General features: G+C 36.2%; 1 protein-coding gene across 2 annotated transcripts in view; it reads right to left on the bottom strand.

Annotated features, from left to right (window-relative positions):
• The window catches only part of WWOX (WW domain containing oxidoreductase), a 1,292,857-nt gene that overhangs the window by 745,513 nt on the left and 527,717 nt on the right, over positions 1-19,627 (bottom strand). The window lies entirely within an intron of this gene.

The following is a 19,627-nucleotide window of genomic DNA, read 5'->3' as shown; positions in this document are numbered from 1 at the left end:
TTGTGAATGTGTCATTCATAACTAGATTGTATTTCATTAAACATTTACCTCATTCAAATTTTAACCCCCTCTGTCTAGCAGCTGCTGTGATAGGTTCCTAGGTAACCAAAAGGTTTAACAAATCTGCATAATTCTAATTAAACATTGTAAATAATTTATCTGCTTAAGTGTTCTGATGAGTCTTTCATTTTTCTGAAGGGAGGCAATCCATGCTGACATTTAGAATGAGATTGGCAAAGGAACAATACTTCAAAGAAGGGTGTGTATAGAGTGGCTTCCTTCTCACAGACATGGGAAGGAAGATGCTGGGCCAAGGATTCCTCACAGCATTACAGGTTTAGAGGTGGAAGGGAACTGCGAGATCAATAGTCCATCTTCCTGATCTTACAGATGAGGAAAGTGAGGCCCAGGGAGTTACATGATCTGTCCAAGGTTATACAGCAGGTGAGTATCAGGTTTGATATTCAAAATCCAGCACACTTTGTACCTAGCCACGTTGTCTCCTAACCAAAGGAGGACCAGGGCACACTGTTCTTTTCATCTATGGGCAATAAGGAAAGACAAGATACTGGGCTGAGTGAAAAACACCACTGGTTACCTGAAAGCAGATGCCCTGCATATAGTGAGTGACACTTTCTAAAAAATAGGTTCCGATGGAGACACACTAATCCCCCACTCACTAATGTAAAGTCACCATCTATATTAACCTAACACATTGAAAAATTACATTTGAAAAAGGAAATTATATAGTTGCAAAACATTTATACATTCAAATTTTCCCAAGCAAATATATAATTCTCTATACAATTGTAAATTCCACATAGGCAAGATCTGAGAACTAAGGAGGTTTAATGGATTCAAGGAAATCTAAGAAGAGGTCAAGCAGAATGGTGAAGGGACTTGTGATCATCCCACACTAATAATGGTAGAAGAAACTAGAGCTTGGCCTGGACAAGACAAGATTCTCAAAGGTCACATAGCTAGAAAGAGGCTAAGATGGGATGTTTTCTTCATCACCAGAATTCCCCCAGTGCTGGCACAGGCTTGAGCACATAGAAGATCCTCATGGGATCATAGAACATAGAGCTAAAAGTGAACTTGGAGGGTCCTTCATTTTAAGGAAAAGAGCCCCCACAAGATTAAGAGACTTGCTCAACATCACACAACTAGTAAGTTGGATTTGAGCCTATGTTGCCTGATTCAAAAGCCAGCGCTATTTCCCTTACACCTTATGAGACTTTGATATGTAACCACTGAATTTAATTGAACAATAGGAGAAAAAATACCAATAAATAAGTAGTTTTGATGCCCACTAGAAGAGGTAAAATATATGGCTGTAATTACATTGAAGGGAACTGGAATATTTGGATATACTAGAGAACTGCCAGGTTTTTATTTTGTTATCCATCCATAAAATGAAGAATTAGATTCAAGTAATTGCCAGGGCCCCTTCCAGCTCTAACATTAAATGAGTCTGAAAATATATGAGATCTCCATTAAGACTTAATGCATTAGCTCTCAAACCATATACAAATATTACTGTTTTCTACTTTGATAATTAATAAATTGTAATATAAAACCAAACTTTGGATTAAGTATGCACAATTATTAGGCTACAAGTCAATTGCAGACAACACGCAGATATAAATGCAGCTAATAAGTCTTACTGTAATGATTAATCAATTTATGAATACATTATTTAAACTAATAGTTCAGGTAAGGTATCTTAAACAAGTTACAGAGCACATCGACCAATTCAAATACCAGCTACTAGATCAATAGCAAACTGTAAGTAAACTCTAGGGAAAAGGTACACTTGGGAGAAAAAAATCTGAAAATAAAAGGCCCATATAGAAAATCTGCCATAATTTTAATTGTTTTTAAAAGGAGAATGAAGTAGTATTTACTAAATAAGGTGATACCCCCAAACTTTAAGCTGGGCCAGTATGCATTGCTTGAGACACTATTAATCATTGCTATATTTCATTATTTCATTCATTCATTCAGAAAATATTTTTTAAGTGGCTGCTGTGTTCAGAACTTCGAGTTGGGTAGGATATACAAGTTTAGAATAGGCGAGGCCCCTGCCCTCAAGGAGCAAGCATCCAGTAAATAATAGTACATCCTATGAAATAATAATTTAGCCATTAAGATGTACAACCCCTTCCCACCAAATATGCATATTGATCAAGAATCTTCCAATTCAATTACTAAACAAAATCCAAAAAGATTTTAATAAGATATTTTGTGGAAGAATCTGACTCTCTAAATGTTGTACATATCTTTATCAGCATTAGTTTGAGCTTAAAATGTATATAATCTCACTGAGATTCTCTTTTCTACAGAGACCCTCCCCCTCTATTTGCCCTGCTGTCATAGCAAGTGAGGCAGTAAATCAAATTTCCCCCCACTGCTAACCTCAACAGGGTCTCTTACAAGGGACATAGTCCAGGCTTTTATTGTGAGCTGTAGCTCTTTCTCTCTCAATTATTATTTATTTTATATTGGGGCTAATTAATGTGAGTTTATTAAATAAAAAGATAGGGCACTACTAGTTTCTGAAGGCGTGATATTTTATCACAATTTCAAGTGAGGCTGCATTTTTTAAAATTAATTAGAATCTGGCGAGAATGGCCACACATTATTGAGTAAGTAACAGCAGTTAAGTGAAACAGATGAAATATTGGTAAGCAATGCAGACCACAGTATAAGTATGTGAAGGAGGTCAGAGGTTAATCCCTATTGATTTTCAAGTCCCTGCAGAACACCACTGGGAAAGACAGGTTCTGTTGGCAATCAGCAAGCACAAATACATTATAAATCTTACTGTCCGCCTTCACTGATCAGTGTCACTTACTTCCTTCACTAAAGACCATTAGGAAACTCCAGCAAATTCACCAATATACAAACAGAAAATAGAGCATACTGTCCGGGAATGATTTGAGATAGAAAACTTTCCGGAAACCTTTGAGGTCTTCCATCCAGTCAGCTAGACTCTGTTCATAATCACAAGAAGACCTATTTGCTGTATTTGGCTCAAAATTCTTTTTAAAGGACGCATATGAAATATATATGGCTGTCATTAGGAAAACAGAACTATATTTTGGAGAGAATGGTTGAATTTTGTATGTGTATAAGTGGAATTTCCCAACAGTTTCAATAAATGGAAAAGGTAGCCCTTAAGAGACACTAGAAAAATCTAAAATCAAGAAAAAGAGATAAATAGGTCTCTTTAGCAGTTGTTACTGTTTTTATTATTATTATTAGTGGTGGTGGTAATTTAAAGCTATGATTCCATTTATGTAGGTGTCTCCTGGTGTGGAAACTCCTTCCAACAATATGCTATTCTTCTATTACAGTATGAGATAGTTTCCTAGGGCATGAAAGATTAAGTGACTTGCTCAGGATGATGGAGTCAGTGTCTACTGAATATGGGACCTAAACCCAGTTCTCCCTGACTCCAAGTCAGCTCTCTAACCACTATGTCAGGCAGAGTTTTGCTGAGAACTCAATTATAAGACTAATGTATAGTGACTAAAACTATACCACAGGCTATAAATAAATCTGTCCTGGGGATGGAAATGTGGAGAATTCTGGTAATACTTACACCCCGCTGAGAAAGAATCTATCCTGATCTTTTGTAACCACTTCCTATTCTCTCAACCTAACTACTCCCATGTCTGAATCCAGCACTGCTCACTCCTTCCATTGTGCCCTCTGGAATCCCAATTATATTGTTAATAAATATACTTTTGACTTTGACCTCTCCCTCTTGGGTTTATTCCATATTTTGGCATTCCTGCAGATCTAGATGTCTCCAGAAAAGGGGTCCTTAACTTTTTTGTGTGTCCTTAATCCCTTCTCAGAATGTTACACATAGACACACACACGTACACATGCATACATAAAACTAATAATAAAACCAATTAAATGTCTGTGTATATACATAAATGTAAGTTTTTTTTAAAGTTCATGGACCCCAGTTTAAGAAACTTTGCTTCAAAAGTTACTATTTTCCTGGCTATCAATTTTTTTAAACCTTGGTTGTACCTTCACTCATGCCCACTGACACACTGGTCTTTTCAAAACAGTCTTGGAGAGTGAGTTAGCACACTCCAGGCTTCTCATTGCTACTTCCAGTTCTCCCTCTGTGATCATCACTCAACATCCTCTCATCCTTTGATGTTCACTCCATAGAGCTATGTAACTTAATCCAGATCATGGTGGACATTACCTATCAACATCCACATCGTTTTCCCTACTTTCTCAAGGAGATGTCAAAATCATCCTCTCCACTCCAACCCCTGCCCTTGTACTAGGACACTTCAACATATATGTTGACATTCCTTCAAATACCTTGGCATCCCAGTGTCTCCATCTTCTCAACTCCTATAACGGCCTCTACTCCATCTCGGTCACACACAGTAACGGTCACATTCTTGATTTTTGCCATCATGTACAATGTTATACTTTTATTATCAAGAATTTTGAAATTTTATGACCACCAGTTCCTTTCATTTCATCCCTCTGTAAGTTTCACTTTTTTCTAACTATATTCTTCATGCTCACTACAACCTCCTTCCTCCCCACCTCCTCATCAGTTCTCTCCCAGACTGTCACATATCCTCTACCTTCAGTTTCCTCCCTATTGAATCTGGACCCTATAGACAAAGATCTAGGTCTATAGATAACCAGTTCAATGTTTACATTGTCCTCTACTATCAAATCCTTATTCTCCAATGTCATTCATGCCTTAACAAATCCCAACATTGGGTAATTCCCATCATCCCTTTTCTCTGCTCTTAGTCACAGGCTACAGAATGGTGTTAAAGGAAAATATGTTGACTATTCTAAAATCATGCCATCTAATCTCAACTTGGACATCATTACTTAAAAGCAATTCTTTTTCTTCTCCAAGCTTCACATTTCTCCTAAGCCATTCACACCTCTCCTATCTTCTCACCAGACTTCCCCCATGTTTTACCAAAAACATAGAGGCCATCTCTCAGCCTAGAACTCTTTCGTCTTTAGTATAATTACACCTCCAAATCTCATGACATCAGATGTTGTCCTTTCCTTTATTCTAGTCCTCCCTCTACTTGTATCCTTTATTCCATTTAATCGTATATCATCAGACAGTTTACCCCCACAATGGTCTACCCTCTTCTTTAATCTACAATCTCTCCTTATTTATTGGTTCACTTCTTTCTATCTACAAACATGCTCAATTCTCCCACATCCTTAAAAAATGCTCATTTGATTCTATCAGACCCTCAAGCTATCAGCCTGCATCTCGGCTTCCTTTCACAGTCAAACTGCTAGATAATGTTGTCTATTTTGTCTTCAATCACTTATCAACCCCCTGAAATTGGGTTTTTTATTCTGTCCTCATCATTCAACTGAAACTGCTCCCTCAAAAGTTATCGGTAACTACTTAACAGCCATCTTAACCTCTATGTAGTATTTGAAGATGACAACACTCGTGTTCTGAATTGGGGGCACACTGTCCTTGACCTATTCTCCTCCTACCTGTTTAGCTGTTCTTCCTTAGATCTCATTGGATTATCATCCATATCCTGCCAGCCAACTGTCTTTCATGGTCTCAAACTGGGTGTCTAGAAAGAATCTCAAACTCAACATACCAAAAACAGAACCTATTATCCTTCGCACCATGACCTGCCCTTCTCTAAACGTCCACATTACCTATTTCTATCAAAAGCATCACCATCCGCTCAGTTGCCAAGACGTCTGATCTCAGTGTCATCCTCAACTTCTTGCTCTTACTTACCCCATATATTCAATCCACTGCCAAAAATTTGTAATTTTAACCTTCGCAACATCTCTTATATAAGCTAATCACCTCTCAAATGGACTATAGCCATAGCTTACTAACTGATCTTTCTATTTCAAGTCCCTCCCCATTACAAATAGCCCTCCATTCACATTCTGAGGTGGTTTTTTCTAAAGCAGAGGCTTGAGCATGCCATCTCCTGCTCAACAAACCCCAGTGGCTGCCTATAATCTCCAGGATCAAATATGACATGTTCTATTTGGCACTTAAGGCTCTTTAATACCTAGCCCCCTTCCCATCCTTTCAGTCTTCTTAATTTCACTCCCTTCTACTCTATGATGCAACTACCCTGGTCTACTGGTTGTTCCTCAAAGACAATGCTCTTTATCCTGTCTCCTGGCTATCCTCTTATCTGAAATGTCCCTCCTCATTTTTGTCTAGTCACATCCCTGACTTCCTTTAAATCTCACCTGCTCTAGGTTGACTTTCCCTGTCTCCCCAGCTGCTAGGACTTTCACCCTCTAAAACTGATAATGTATCCTATATAGTCATTGACACAACTATTTAGATGTTGTCTCTCCCACTGGAATGTTAGTTCCTTGTAAGAAGTCAATTTTTGTTTTTGTTATTTGTTTTCCCTGTCTTTCTATCATTAGACTTTGGTGAAGAGCCCATTCTACACTAAGTGCTTAATAAATGTATGCTGACCAAGAAACCCTGAAAAGCCAAAAGAGGTGAATTTAAAAGATTTTTTTTTTCTGTTCTAAGATGCTAGGCCTAGACAAAAACAACAAGAAAACATATGCAAATTACAAATGTCTCTAAATAAAATATGAACTTGAACTAGAAAATTGTCCCAAATTATTATCCCTGAGCTCTTCTGTCATTAGTGCTTGCCTTCCTACTGAGGCTGGGCCAGGGGATATTCAGCTGTTCAGGTGCTGGACAGTAAGTGCTTCGGGAAGAAGCCTCAGAACATGCCCCCCTAGAGATGCTGTGGCCCAAATGAGGGTCTAAGAGGAGAGCTCTACCACATAAGTCACTCAATGGTCCCACTTGTTATCAAGAAGAATTAATACAGTTTCCAATACAGCAAGGGGGTTTAGCAGTAAATATGGGCTTTTCTCACGCTATCATTGCCATTTATCCTTTCTACAGACTGTAACTGATCCTTGTAGTAACCATTGCACACCTGCTAGAAAGCAAGCTTGCAAAGCACGGTTTGGGAGGAGGGAGAGTTCTAAATGAGCTTGGCATTACATTTAAAGATATCATTTAAGGGAATTTTAAGCTGTCTAAGAAGATGGATCCACTGTGTTTGTTTTCTACATTAATGAGCTATAAAAAGAATGGAATAGGCCATAAATACAGTATTTTTGTAACAGCCTTTACTAAAAATGCTAGTACTTGTGTTCATCATTTATATCCTGGTATACAACCTCAAAATTGATTACACTTTAAACCATACATAACTCGCTCTGTGTTGCATTTTGTGCCATGCTACAAACAGTTTTATAACTCAGCTAATATATTCCATATTTTGTGTTCCTATTGATTATGAATATTTCTTTAGGGGGTTTTATTGCTTTTAAAATAACAAATGTTGGGTATGATAAAAAATAGAAAAACCAATTGCAACTTTTATATTTTTCCTTCTCATGTTAGTCCTATTATATAAATTTTTGCATGAATATATCTAAAATGTAAATTTTTATCTCTCATATTTGTATATTTTTACAAAGAACTGCCTTAGTATTTACAAAACATTGTATAATGTTTTGGTCCTATTTAAATTACCTTTAAAATACATTTGATTGATTCTATCATTTCTTCTGTCAATTAAAAAATTTAAATTCCAACATATTATCCATGTATAACATGATAATTTTACATTGGTATATATTATCTTTCCTAATTGCCATAGCACTTTATGGGCTCAAATATGATTTATAGATATGATATGATTTCACTATTAATTATCAAATTGGAAAAAAATAAAATCTTACATTATAAATTCTCTCCTGGAAATTAGTTTTATTATTTTTTCCATAATCCTATCACACAAGCAATAAGTGCATTGCGGCATGAACACTTTAATTTTTCCTGTTAGTTTTAAGCAAGCCCAGAGGTGAGGTTTAATAAGGATCAATGGCACTTTATCTGGGACAGGGCCACTTCACAGCATGCAAATTACACAGTAACACTTACAAAAAGAAATAGATTTAATTAAAAAAAAGTAGAACCACAGGCTCTGGAAATTCAATTAAAGGATTTATGCAAAGGTTTGCTAGGTTTTTATATGCAGTTACTGCTTACATAATGAGCTTTTCATATTAAAAATCAATAGGTAATCTAGAGTAGAAGATCATCCCCTTAAATACATTTTTTAAATCAATTTGAAAAATAGTCCATCAACTGCTGTGACTACTCTGGCTGGTTCGATTAGGCTAAGAGCAATATTTAGATTGTAAGACGTGCTATGGAATATCTATGCTCTGATTTTGCTTTCAAGTGTTCTTAGAGGCTGGAGTGCCAAAGATAATCATAGAGTAATTCAAGATTGTGTAAAATGTATAAATAATTAATTTAATTACAAGCCAGAACCCATGATTTTGAAATATAATAATAACCAAGGTAGCCACTGATACAATCTGATCACATTTTTATCAGTTAAATGCAAAGACCCTTTTCTATATAGGTCTTTTCAATATTAACTGCCTATTATGTGTCAGTTCCTCAGCATTCAAAGACACACATTTCACAAAAACCCATTTAAGTAACCAACTAAGGAAGCAATTAGCTTATAACTTAAGCCTACTCTCCATTCCCTGGGCTAATGAAAGACAAAGGGTTTTGTAAGACGCAAATTTGCCAGATGTTTCACCACCTTTCTCTTACAAGACATTTGGCCACACTGCCCCCCACCCAAGATTTCTTAAGAAAATTAACAGCTTTTGAGGCATCTTGAATATAATGGAAATAGTACCAGCTTTAACCAAAGACTGGGTCCAAATATAAGCTATGTACTTATTATGCATACAATGTTTAGCAAATCACTTCTTCCTCTGGACCTCATTTTCCCCATCTGTAAAATAAAGGTACTGGACTAGATCTTCTCTACAATTCTTTCTTGATGGAAATCTTATGTCTCATAAAAAGAAGGGTGAAAAGACTCTCCAACTGGATAACATGAGAAATGAAGAGCTCCACAGAAGGATAGGGGACAAAGATTATGCATCAGGGGCAAGCTGTAGATGAAAGAGTCACTATTCAGGTCTCACAGTGAGAACAATGGACAGTAAATGGACCATCTAACTATGACTGGAATCATAAAACCAGGAGCTGTTTGGTAACCTGAAAGCTCAAACTGAATGGAGTAATAGTTCCATCATTCAGAAAAATAAACAAAGTATAGGATTGTGGCCTTTTATATTCAATGGACCCTCACTCTCATCAACTTGAGTGTCGGTGTCAATGAAGCATTTTGCCAAAGAGCAAAATCATAACCGATATGGAACTAAGGGCAGGGAGGAAGAAAGAACATGGGCAATCCAAAACCTGTACTTACCAACTGGTTGGAGATACAAGACTAATCAAGAGAAATAACCATAAAATAGCTTATATTTATATATCCTTTTACAACTGACAAAGAGCTTTCTTCAAAATAAGTTTTCAAGGAAGGAATGGAAGTGGTTTTTGTCCCTAGTTTACAGTATGGTTACCTGAGGCACAAGAAAAACTAAGTGACATGTCCAAAGTCACACAGTTTATAAGTGACAGATACAGGTTAAGAATGCAGGTCTTCCAATTCCCAAGTTCGTAATGAATAACATTGCCTCTCATAAAAATGTCTCACACTTCTATCCTATTTTACAGCTTACAAAGCAGTTTACAGATATTCTCTTATTTGATATAACAGCCCTTGAAGGTATGCAGAGCAAGAGTTTTTAAATCTATTAAAGGGGTGAAAACTAAGGCTCAGAGATCTGAACTGATGTGTGCAAGGTCATATAGAAAGTGAGTGAAAGAAGTAGATGAGGGCTTTTATACACAAGGACAAATAAGATCTGCCTGTTCTTTTATCTCACTTTAATAGGGTTCATATTTTAAAAAAAATAAAAAGTTGACTACCACTCCCCAAGTTCTTCAGTAATCAATTCACTCAAGGGGTTACAAGGAAACAAGTCCCCTTTCTGAATCTCAGTTTCCTTCTCTGTAAAGAGAATGAGTCAAAACAGATGATTTCTAAAACACATTCCAGCTTTCAATTCCATGTTCTGTCATGGAACTCCCATGAAAATACCTATACTTTTAAGTGAATAATTTGTGACATCCTCTCATATTACTTTCTTCTGTTTGGCAACATACAGAAATAAGCAAAACAAGGTATTTAAGGACCAAAAATTTATCTATCTCCCAAAACCCCCTATCTCAGCAGCAGTAAGACTTTAAGAACTTGCTGATACAGCTATCACAATCTAAGGGGATGACAGTCTGAGTATAATAATAGGATTCTCCTCCTCTAAATGTACATGTAAAAGAAAGTCCAGAGCATCTGAAATATCTTGGGTCTTTCAGTTCAAACTTATCAAAGAATTCACATCACACTATTACTACAAAAGATCCAAAGTTTCTAATTTGGGAGTGTTCACTGCAATGACAGATTCCAACCTCTTTGAGCTTCAAGAATTAATCATTATAATCTGCTAGAACCCTTCCCCTTCCAAGTTACCTATCTCTTTTCCTCCCCTGCAAAATCCCTGGTGATTAGCATCCTAGTGACGAGATTTTGTGTATTTAGTTGGGCTGGTCCATAAAAACACAGAAATAGACATAGAGGTCTCTCATGGATTTTTATTCAAAGCCTTTCCAAATTAATAGAACCTATCAGAGTTTAAGTTCTATTAAGCCTCTAAGAATGCAGAAAAACCTCAAGATCATGGTCATCTAGTGATGGATTCATAATCAAGTAAACCAGAGTTCAAATCTTGTCAAATATACTAATAGCACATACTTCAGAGAATTGTTTTGAGAATAAAATAAGATTCTAAAATAAAGTATTCTACAAACATTGAAGTGTTATATAGATATTGTTATTGTTGTTGTCATATAGCATGTATTAAAGGCTTTGTTGATGTCAGTTACATTAATCATGTGTCAGTCACTGTGCTAATCATTGGAGATACAAATGTAATTAAGCAAAACAGTCCCCACCCTCAAACAGCCTACATTCTAATGACAGAACATCTAAGAAAGTACTGGCAAGAAAAAGAAGAAAATACAGTGAGAAAAATTCAGGGAAGTATCAAGGAGCCCTAGGCCCAGGCAATGCAAGGCTGAGCCAGGAGACCCAGGGATAGAGCCCAAGTTTCCAATGGAAAAGAGGTTACAGAGTAAAGTCATGATGAAGAGCTGACTAAAGGGTTATGTCCAATTATTAATATATGATTGGTTAAATCGCATATTCATTTATTCACTCATCAAACATTTACTAAATGCGTACTATGGACAAAGCCCAGGATATCTGTCAAACTAATACCAAAATTGTTCTGCCTTTGTTTTTGTAGAGTAAATGTGAAAGAAATGGAGAAATGGAATGATAGCATTTATGCAGGGTAAAGACTAAGTATGATATTGGAAATTAAGATCCATATACCTATTTTAATCCTTATTCATTCACAGTCATTTTTCATTTACTTAATATTATTTATTCAATATTCATGACTTACAAACTATTCAGAGGTCCCTATGGTATCTCTGAGGGGAGAAACAAAAATGAATACATTAGGATCAAGAATCATAGAATCTTAGAGGCCACTTAGTCCAACTTCCCCATTTTATAGATGAGAAAATCAAGGCCTACAAAGATAGTGATTTATCCTAGGGCACAATGGGACAAAACCAGTACCAGAATTCACTGACATGGTCTCTCTTTCATGGAAATTAAAGTCTAGGATGGGATATGTGATAACAAAAACAACAGCAACAATAACAACGACAACAATAATGATGCTAAGAATTTATCAAGCACCAACTATGTGCCAGGCGCCCTGCTAAGAACTTTATAATATTGTCTCACTTTATCTTTACAACCCTGGGAAATGGGAGCCTTTATAATCCTCATTTGATAGACGAGAACACTGAAGCAGACAGATGTTGTGACTTGTTGTAGTAAGTGTCTGGGGCCATATTGGAACACAAGTCTTTCTGACATGAGGGCTTTCTCCACTCTACCATCTGGCTGCCTAGGTGTACAATGAGCAAATGCAATGCAGATTTGAAAGATAATAAGTTCACAATGCTGTCAAATGAGGGGAAAGGAAAATTCACTTCCTGTTTAAAGAAGAGGAAAGGTGTCATGGAAGAAATATAATTTCTTAGCTAAGTCTATAAGAATAGGTTAAAAATGAGAAAACATCTACATTAGAATAAAACATTAGTATCTGCATTAGGATAAAACTTCAGAGCTTCGAGACCTTGGAGACCATCTAGTATAACATCTTCTTGTACACATGAGGAAACTGAGGTTAAGAAAGATTAATTGACTTGCTGAACTTCACATAAGTAGTAAACCAAAGAGATCCTTATCATAGTTAATGTTATACTATATTATTATATTAACTTCAAAATCTGTACTATTTCTACCATACCACACTTGCTTTGCCTTACCAATAAAAGATAAAGCTTTTCTTAAAAATCTGTTTATTCATTAAATTATGATTTCAATGGATGACAAAACAATCAATATCAGACCTATGAGGGTTGCAGATTACAAAAAATTTCCTCTCCTCTTTCTACAACTTCCAGCAGAACATTGAAATATTTCTAGCATCAATTGTCAGTAACAAATAATTTGGGGGATGCTCCAGCATAAGATACAAATAGAACAGTATTCCTTCCTCACTGGCATGTGCTACAATCCAAGCAGATAACCCCTTACTACAAAAAAATACTGAAATTATAATATGAAATCTCTCTTGTCTGTACAGTGGAACATCAAACACAAAATAGTTCTGTAGCTATATGGAGTCTTGTTAATGGAAGTACAGCTGATGTTAACACTATAAATTTCATTAGCCCCACAGCAAGCCATAGTTTTATAAAAATCATTTTCAGTATGTTCAACTGTTAAACCTGATAACTGTTATAAAGGAATGTACCCTCAATGTCATTTTATTTTCTTAGATTGCAATCACATTTAAATTTCCCTGGAAAATGGTAACTTGGATAGGGAACTTTATTACTTGTTTCAAGATGCTTCCTTCTGAACAGAACTCTCTCAAAGGAATTAATTGATTAAAACAGATCACTTGTATTCATCTTAACCACATTCTTCTACAGTGTATAGGTACATACCATTTGGAACACTGCTGTAGCCAACATCATTTGTACTAATACACCATAACCAAACCCCACAATGACATCTCTATAACATCATTTGGCAAATGGTCTGTTAATATCATTGTTCTGAAGGAATGAACTGTTTTCTGTAACTGTATTGTCTCTAATAAAGTACCTCCATAGAAGCAAGTAACTATAGTAAGTGTTAACTAGAAGTATATCTATGTTCTGTAAACTTCTTTTCTAAAGCAATTAAATTAATACAAGTACATATTAAGAATTTAATATGTACATTACACTTTGCTAAACTCTGGAGATATAAGGACAAAGGCAAAACAATCCCTGTATTTCAGGAGCTGAATGGGGAGAGGAAGGGTATGCAGTGGGTGGGAACCACTGGTATTGTAATCAAAGGACCTGGATTCAAATAATACCTCTAATTCTAACTAGCTAATAACTCCGTGAACCTGGACAATGGATTCACTTTCCTCATGTGTAAAACTAGGGAATCAGACAAGGAGGCTCCTGATGTCCCTTTAAACTCTTGACCTATTCTCTAATGATTTTAATAAATAAAGTTAGGTGGGGGAACAAGAAATTACAATCAGTGAGAGATGAAGGAAGATTTTATATAAAGAACATGGCACTTGAGGGTAAAACCAAACCAAATTAAAAAACCCTAAGCATTTGGGGGGTGGGGAGGAGGTGAAAAGGGCATACATTATGATACATTATGTTGTTATTGTTGTTGTTCAGTCATTGGGTCATGCCAGTCTCCTTATGACCCCATAGACCATAGCACGCCAGGCCCTTCTATCCACAACTATCTCTTGAAGTCTGTCTACCTCATGTAAGTTGCTTCCATGACACTACCTGTCCATCTCATGTTCTGCTGTCCCCTTCTCCTTTTGCCTTCAATCTTTCCCAGTATCAGGGTCTTTTCCAGTAAGTCCTATCTTCTCATTATGAGGCTAAAGAAATTAAGCTTCAGCTTCAGAATTTGCACTTCCAATGAATAGTCTGAATTGATTTCTTTAACTACTAACTGATTTTGATCTCCTTGTGGAAGAGTCGCCAAAGGACTCTCAAACATCTTCGCCAGAACCACAATTTGAAAGTTGATTCTGTAGTGTCCAGTTTTCCTTTCAGTTCAACTCTCATAGCCACACATTGCTGCTGGAAAAACCATAGCTTTGACTAAACAGACCTTCTTCAGCAAGGTGATATCTGCTTTCTAGCATGATATCCAGATCTGCCATAAGCTTTCTTTCAAGGAGCAAGCCTCTTTTAATCTCATAGCTGTAGTTGCCATCTGCAATGATCTTTGAACCCAATATAAAATCTGACACTACTTCCATTTATTCTTCTTCTATTTGCCAGGAAGTGATGGGACCAGTTACCATGATCTTAGTTTTTTGTTTTTTAACATTGTTTCAAGCCAGCTTTTACACTTTCCTTTTTCACACCCATCAAGAGGATTCTTAATTCTTCTTCCCATTTCCGCCATGAGAATGGTATCATTTGCACATGTGAGACTGTTGGTATTTCTTCAGTCAACCTTAATTCCAGCTTTTGATCTATCAAGCCTAGCATTTCACATGACATACTTAGCGTATACATTAAATAAATAAGGTAACCATATAGCCTTATCATACTGCTTTCCCAATCTCAAACCAATCACACATTCCATGTTCAGTTCTAAATATTGCTTCTTGGCCTGCATACATGTTCCCCGGGAGACAACCAAAATGATCTGGTATCCCCATCTCTTTGAGGACTTGCCACATTTTGTTGTGATCCACAGAGTCAAAGGTTTTAGTGTAGTCAATAAAACAGAAACGGATGTTTTTCTGGAGCTTCCCTGCTTTCTCCAGAATCCAGTGAATTTTGGCAATTTGGTCTTAAGTTTCTCTGCCTGTTCAAAAAACAGCCTGCTCTTCCAATGAGGTAATTTTCGATTTACATATTGCTGAAGGCTAGCTTGCATAATCTTAAATACAATCTTGTAGGACTGTGAAACCAACACAATTGTTCAGCAATTTGGACATTATTTAGCATTGCCTTTTTTAGGGTTGGGACATAAACTGATCTCTTCTAATCCAGTGGCCACCACTGAGTTTTCCAAATTTGCTGGCATATTGAGTGCAACGTTTAGCAACATCATTTTTTAAAGTATTTAAATAACTCATCCAGAATTGTGAGCAAGTATTGTTAGCCTTATTGCTAGCAATGCTTCCTACGGCCCATTTGACTTCTTTTTCCAGAATGTCTGACTGTAGATGAGCAATGACACCACTGTGGCTATCAGTGATGTTAAGATCTTTCTTGTAAAGTTCTTCTGTACACTCTTGTGCCATCTTCTTAATTTCTTCTACCTCTCTACTCTTCTCCAATTTTTGTCTTTTACATGTCCATTTTTAAGTGAAATATTTCCTTGATATCTCTAATTTTCTTCAAAAGATCACTTGTCTTTTCCCATTCTATTGTTTTCTTCTATTTCTTTGCATTGTTCATTTAAGAAAACCTTTGTAGTCTCTGGAATTCTGCATTCAACTGAATATATATTTTCCTTTATCCTTTACCTTTTTCTCTCCTTCTTTCCTCAGCTATTGTAAGGCCTCATTAGACAGCCATTGCTCCTTTCTTTCTTTGGGATATTTTTGCTGCTGCATCTTGTACAATAGTGCAACCTTCTGTCCATAGTTCTTCAGGCACTCTATCTAGCAGATCTAATACCTTAAATCTATTCATCATCTCCACAACATATCCATAAAGGTTGTTATTTAGGTCATACTTATACAGCCTGATGTTTTCCACACTTTCTTCAATTTAAGTCTAAATTTTGCAATAATAAACTCATGATCTGAGCCATAGTCAGCTCCAGGTCTTATTTTAATTGACTGAACAGAACTCCTCCACCTTTAGTTGCAAAGTATATAATGAGTCTGATTTCTATACTGACCATGTGATGAAGTCCCCATGTAGAGTCGCCTTTTGGATTGTTGAAAAAGGTTTGCTATGACCAGGTAGTTACCTTGACAAAATTCTATTAGTCTCTTCCCTGCTTCACTTTGTACTCTAATGCCAAATTTTGCTATTATTCCAATTACCTTTTGATTTCCTACTTTAGCTTTGTAATCCCCTATGATGAATGTGACATCGTTTTTTTGGTATTATTTCTAGAAGATGTTGTAGGTCTTCATAGAACTGAACAATTTTGGCCTATTCAGCACTAGTGGTTGGAGCACAGAACTGTATTACTATGCATTTGAATGGTTTTCCTTGGATTTGAATAGAAATCATTTTATGACTGTTAAGATCATATCCCAGTACTGCTTTTCTCACCCTTTTATTGACTAGGATAGCTATGCTATTTCTTCTAAGTGATACTTGTCCATAGTAATATAGCTAATAATCACCTGAAATAAACTCACCCGTCTCTGTGGAGAGAATCCACTGACACCCAAGATGTCCATGTTTAAACTTTCCATCTTCTGTTTCACTACATCCACTTTACCTTGATTCATAGACCTTACATTCTAGGTTCCTATGCAATACTGCTCTTTATGGCATCGGGCTTTCCTTTCGTCACACAATACGTCCACAGTTGGTTTTGGCCCAGCCATTCCATTAGCACCAAAGCTACTGGTAGTTATCCTCCTCTTGGTAATGTTTAACAGCCTCTTTATTTCCTCCACAGTAACATACAAAAAAAATGCCAACCTGAGGGGTCCATCTTCTGGTGTCATATCTTTTGTCATTTTAATATCATGCATGAGGTTTCCATGACAAAGATATTGGAATCGTTTGCCATTTCCTTCTCCAGGGGGCACACATTATAGGCATAGGGAATAGTCTATGCAAAAGCATTAATGGCAGAGATGGAGAATCAAATTCAGGCAATAAGAATGGAAATCAACTTAACTTGTCTGGATCACAGAGTTCATGAAATAAGGCTGAAAAGTAACATGGGATCCAGTAAAGAGAATGCTTTATATGTCAGATTGAGGAGTTTGTATTTAATCTTAATGATGACAGGGAACTACCAAACATTTTTGACTTGCAGAGCAATGTGGTCATCTGCATTTTAGGAAGCCTGGAGAATTATTTGAAGTATAAATTTCAGAAAGGGAAGACCTGAAGCAAGAATTAGGAGGATATTCGAGTATTCTAGTTGAGAGTTGATGAAAGCCTGAAACACTGTGACTGCAGTGTGAGTCAAGAGAGTTGGACAGAGAAGAATGATTTGTGGAAGGTAAATCAGTAAGATGTGGGATGTGAGGGAGGAGGAAAAGTGAAGAATTGGGCATATTCCCAAAGTTTTGGGCCTTAGTGATGGGCTAGATATGGGCACCCCAAAAGAAAGAGAAAGGTTAGGAGGAGGATCAGATTTAGGGAGAAAGAAAGGATCCATCCAACATTCTAGAGCTTTTGATTTGGCATCCCAGGGGTACCATCAGGCTGTCCATCTCATGTTTTACTCTTGCTAAGTGGTATCCATATCCTCTCATATTATAAATACCAATAATTTGTATATGCCAATACTCAAATGTGATATCACTGATAAGATTTATCATTTATCATTTACCATTTTATTTCTCCCATTTTCTATTTCATGATTCACAAACTTAAGACACCCATAAGAAGATAAAGATATTAAAGAGAGCTTACTTTTTTTGACAATAAGCAATTTAGAATCATAAGAACCGAACACAATTTCTCAAATATGATCTAACACAGTCTTGCCTATTCATTTCTGGGTCCAACTCAATGGACATCTTGAGTTGCCTTTCCAAGATGTACATATTAATAGACTAACTCAACAGGCTACCTGTGTAGCTACCTGGCAATTCAACAGTATTATTCATAAACCTTCTATTTCTAGCATGAAGAGGTGCTAATAATATTTACCAGGCATTATAATAGGTGAAAATTAGGGGTGGGTTAGGAAAATTCAAGTTTGATACTTGGTGGCAACAGGAAAAACTCAGGGAAAAGCCATATTATTGACTTGTAAGTAAGTAAGAACTCTTGCTCTTCAGCCTCTCAAATTTCCCTTTGCATTCTTCACAGTTGGGAAAGTCCATCTGCTAAACCATAATCTGGCTAGCTCCTTGAATTCATCCTTTTTTCCATTATCATGACTGAGACCTGACTTTTCTTTGCCTACACCCCAATTTTTACTTAATAATTGCATAAAATAGCATCACATGGTCTGTACTATAGAAATATTTCCTAATTATGCAATGTCATTTTCTTCAAAATAGCAAAATGCCTTCACAATATTTATTTCAAATTATATACCTTTTATTAAGAAGTATGAGGCCAAACTTATTCTAAACTATTTTTTTCCTTGTTTATTCTACTTCAGGAAACCTAAGTTATTCATCTCCCCTGGACCATGTGCTAAAATTTGTAATCTTCTTACCCTTCTTCTCCACCTCCTAAATACTACTTACATGTTGACTTCATACTCACTTTTTAAGACACAATGAAAATGCCATTTGCTCCATAAAGTCTTCCTTGTTCTCCCTATTTGTGAGTACACCTCCCTCCTTAGATCTAACAGTATTTTAAAATTATCTCTGGAACTTAATGTACTATAATTTGTATTTGTTTATGTCCATTATGACCCTCTATTAACCTACAAATTCCTCATGGAGATGACCATGTGTTATTTATCTTGAAATCTCCCCAAATGTAGCATAGTATATATTTAATGGATGTTTGTTAAATGAATTGATGTAACAAGATAAATGAGTTTCAGGTATTCTGAAGAGTTTCAGCAAGAATAATAATGGTCCTTAGCTTCAACTAACATTCTCACATTTCTCGAATGTACCCCACTGAGCTATTTATCAAGGCTACAAACTTTTCCATTATTTAAAGGACTACAATGATTTTGTATTTGATTACCTCGAATGTAGTAACTGGGGATAATGTTCATTAATTATAAGAACAAATGGTTTATGAAGTTACTCTACTCAATACTTGAGAATTTTACAGTAACAGCAGGAGGCAGTACAAGAAAAATTTTTCCACAGATAACCATTTTGTCTAACTGGTACCAGACATTTATTCAGGAAGCTTGTTCCATAACAGGAAAGATAATGAAGCTACAGTGTGGGATAATATAAAGAATGTTCCTGGTGGAGTCAGGGAGAACTTGAGGCCACGTGCTGGCTTTGGCACTTCCTCACCATGTGACTCGGGGGAAATCCCATATCCATTCTGAGCTTCAATTTCATCATTGATTAAAAGGTCATGGTCATACTTTTAGTAGTGCCCTCATAGGATTTTGTGAGGAAAGTCATTTGAAAACCTACACTACAGCAAAGTATTTTATTATGATTACTTTCAATTGAAAAGGATTCTTCCTTTTAAAAATGCTTTATTTCTGCTTCCCTATTTGTACCCTGCTCTCTGGTATTATTGAAGATTTGTTTAGAGATCTTTAATAACATCACTCTGCATTGAGGAAGATACTTGAAATTA

This window comes from Petaurus breviceps, unplaced genomic scaffold (genome assembly GCF_028583685.1).
Source record: "Petaurus breviceps papuanus isolate PSGF00001 unplaced genomic scaffold, PetGlider_PUasm1.0 176, whole genome shotgun sequence".
NCBI lineage: Eukaryota > Metazoa > Chordata > Mammalia > Diprotodontia > Petauridae > Petaurus > Petaurus breviceps.
The sequence above is the reverse complement of the archived record's forward strand: the minus strand, read 5'-3'. Positions and strand labels throughout refer to the sequence as shown.